Below are 3,798 nucleotides of genomic sequence, written 5' to 3' on the forward strand. Positions count from 1 at the left end.
CATATTACAGTTTAAGATGGATTTTGAGTTTGAAAACCAAAGTTTATCTGGAAGAATTTGGGATATGATTAAATGAGCTTTTCACTAATTTAGAGAAGTTGGAATGTTTTCAGATCAATTCACAATGCAAATTCATGAGGTGAATAAAATGTTATTTAATTATTATTTATTAAATGATTTTCTTGATCAAGAACCAATAATCTTTAGTCAAATGATTCTTTACCCTCTTTGTAATAGCTAGCAGCGACTAGACCTCAGGATTTTCCACTAAGTGAGTCTTGGTAATGGAAATGTAATGAGCATTTGAGGAACACATGAACAATAATGTTATATCAGTGTTTAACTCGTAGTAAAATAAAGCTTGTTCAAGCTTTAGCAACAGCTCCACACATATTCCTGTAGCAAAGCGTAGCATGCAGTCCATTCTGTTAACATTGTCTTTACTCATCAGTAAACACACGTTGTTTGTTTTTTTCCCTAATCATGCCAGACCTGCAAACCCTTTTGCCCATGTCCATTGGAGAGGTTGAGTTTCATCCAGCTGCAGCTCAGCAGTCAGGACAGCAACAATCAGGGGTTTCTTTGTCTCAGGCTCCCAGCAAGGCATGCTTCTCATCCAGTCTGGCTCTATAAGTTCTGAAACTCAAGAGAAATGTGTTGCAAAAGGTCTGTTTTGCAGCAGTTTGGTTCTGAAAGGTTGCCACAATGACCCATCCTTGGAGATTCTGGAGATCTGGGTCTCCTTGGGCCTTGGTTCTCCACCACAGTGGAGGTCCGGGCCGAAGACCAGCTTCATGGGCGAGGGAGAGGAGGCAAAGCTGCATGTTCTCCTCTGGTCATCATGTCAACATGAAATATGGACACTGGTTCCCAATGTCCAAAAACCATGATCATGGCGTATGGCGCCACACAGATAATTATCTCCCATCAGATGATTGTGGTCACTTATCAGTGTTTCTCGCTCTAGAGGATCAGTGAGTTGGTGGTGCCTCTATGGCAGGCCGTTTTGACATTTATTAGAAGCACTCTTTATTGTTCCATTTGTTGATCTCTAAAATAAGATTCTTATTACATTCCTACTAGCCAGAAATGTACAAATAGATATCCTAAATTAAATTTTTAGTAGTAAAAATGTAGTAAAAAACATTTCAGGATGCCAAAATTATAATTGTACCAGTAAGAATAAACTTCAATACCTTTAAATCTTTACACATTTTAAGTGACCATTTTGACATTTATTAGCTTGACTGAATATATATTTCAGAAGTCTAAAATTCCTTGTCAAAATTAAAGTTTCAGATATCTAAAATAACATTCTTCCTATCTAAAATATATATTTCAGATATCTGAAAAGTAATTCTTACTAGTACAAAATGACGTCACGTTTCCCATTCATGTGTATGTGCTTTTACTTCCAGATATCTAAAATAAACATTTTTCCTACCCAACACTGAATTCTGATGAGAATTAAGTCTAATTTCAGATGACAATAATAGAGTTTCTGCTTTTCAAAATTACTATTTCAGATATCATAAAGGAATATAATATTCTGTATATCTAGAAAAACAATGGTTGACATCTAAAATATATTTCTACTAGTAGAAATATAATTATAGATATCAGCTATTGATATGACTAGTTATATTGGAATTTCAGATATTTAAATTTCAATAATGCCTATCCAAAATGCAGTTTAGATACTTTAAAACATATTTTGATTAACATTCATAAAAGAAATGGGGCCCCATTTTAACATAAAATAGGCATGCTGACTAGTTTCATTTCTATTATAGAGAGAACTAAAGCATTCTACCTGGTCAGAATTACAATACTCCTAGTCAGAATTGCATTTAGACATCAGTAATTATATTTCTACTATTAGAAATAAATTAAGCACTCTGGAATATAATTTGTACTAGTAAGAACTACATTTCAGATATCTATAAATCTTTACTAATTTTAAGAGGCCTTTTTAACATATATTTGTTTGTATTTCATATATCTTTAATAGTATTCCTCCAATCTAAAATAAACATTTCAGATATCTGAAATGTAATTCTTACCAGGACAAATGACTACACTTTTCCCCATTGTTTTGTATTGGGCCGTTACTTTCAGATATCCGAAATGACATTACTCCTATTTAAAATAAACATTTGTGATGTCCAGAGGTGTCAAGGAACAAGGTACAAATACTTCATTACTGTACTTAAGTACACTTTTTAGGTCTATACTTTACTCCATTACTATGTTTCTTCCTACTTCTGACTAGCTAGTGTAAAAATTAGTGTAATTGGATGATTCATATAACGCAAACACTCATTGGTTAGCTAAAGGAAATCATCAGAAGCAAGCAGGTGTTCTTCAAACTNCTGCTTCAGCGTCTTACTTCTTAAGAGTGAGCAGACCTTGACCTTGAGTTTCCAGCTCTTGGTCCAGAGCTGCATGGAAGTTCAGAGAGAGGCTTCAGGTTTGGCTCAGAGGGCAGGCTCGGCAGGTTAAGCTCTTCCTGAGCTTCACAGGAGAAAAACTGGTTTCCTGGAAGACAGAGACAAAAGTTAAAATCCAGTCTGGATTCAAAAGTCAACAAAGGTTCTCAGAGATACTAGGCTTAGGTACTAACCAACTGGATCAACACTGCGGCGTTGAGGCAAGGTCTGAAGACAGCTTAAGTAGTGTGGATCCTCTAATGATGGAATGAGTTCCAGCTGTGTAGGAGGCTCGACTCAGGAGGATCCACGGCGGACTCTGCTGGAGGAAGGTGGTACTTCTTCAGCTCCCAACAAGTAGAACAATTTGACATAGATAAGGAGTCAGTGGGTCACATGACCTGGAAGCTATTGAAGAAATATCTAATTATTTTTGTAATAAAAAATGTTTAAATATATACAAAGGCTCAAAATTGAATAAAAATGAGTGTGCCTCATCAGGCTAATATACTAAATTGATTTCACAAAGAATTTGATACAATGGGTCACATGACCTTGAAGCTATTAAAGAAAAGTCACAACTTTTGTCTTTAAAAAATATCTTAAAATTAAATATAGCTTAAATTTGCATAAAAGCAAGTGTGCCTTACAACTTCTGTTTAAAATATAAGAGTTTATTAACAAAAATCATTCAGCTCCAAGTCAAACATATTTCAGTTTAACACTCTTAACTAAGACTAGTGAAACTAAACTAAACTACTATATACAAAGAGGAAGGGGAACATGGTTGAAAAACATATTACAGTTTAAGATGGATTTTGAGTTTGAAAACCAAAGTTTATCTGGAAGAATTTGGGATATGATTAAATGAGCTTTTCACTAATTTAGAGAAATTGGAATGTTTTCAGATCAATTCACAATGCAAATTCATGAGGTGAATAAAACGTTATTTAATTATTATTTATTAAATGATTTTCTTGATCAAGAACCAATAACCTTTAGCCAAATGATTTTTTACCCTCTTTGTAATAGCTAGCAGCGAATAGACCTCAGGATTCCACTAAGTGAGTTTGGTCATACTTGGTAATGGAAATGTAATGAGCATCTGAGGAACACATGAACACTATTGTTATATCAGTGTTTAACTCGTAGTAAAATAAAGCTTGTTCAAGCTTCAGCAACAGCTCCACACATATTCCTGTAGCAAAACGTAGCATGCAGTCCATTCTGTTAACATTGTCTTTACTCATCAGTAAACACACGTTTGTTTTTTTCCCTAATCATGCCAGACCTGCAAACCCTTTTGCCCATGTCCATTGGAGAGGTTGAGTTTCATCCAGCTGCAGCTCAGCAGTCAGGACAGCAACAA

Source organism: Cyprinodon variegatus, unplaced genomic scaffold (assembly GCF_000732505.1).
Source record: "Cyprinodon variegatus isolate N-32 unplaced genomic scaffold, C_variegatus-1.0 Scaffold1880, whole genome shotgun sequence".
Lineage (NCBI taxonomy): Eukaryota > Metazoa > Chordata > Actinopteri > Cyprinodontiformes > Cyprinodontidae > Cyprinodon > Cyprinodon variegatus.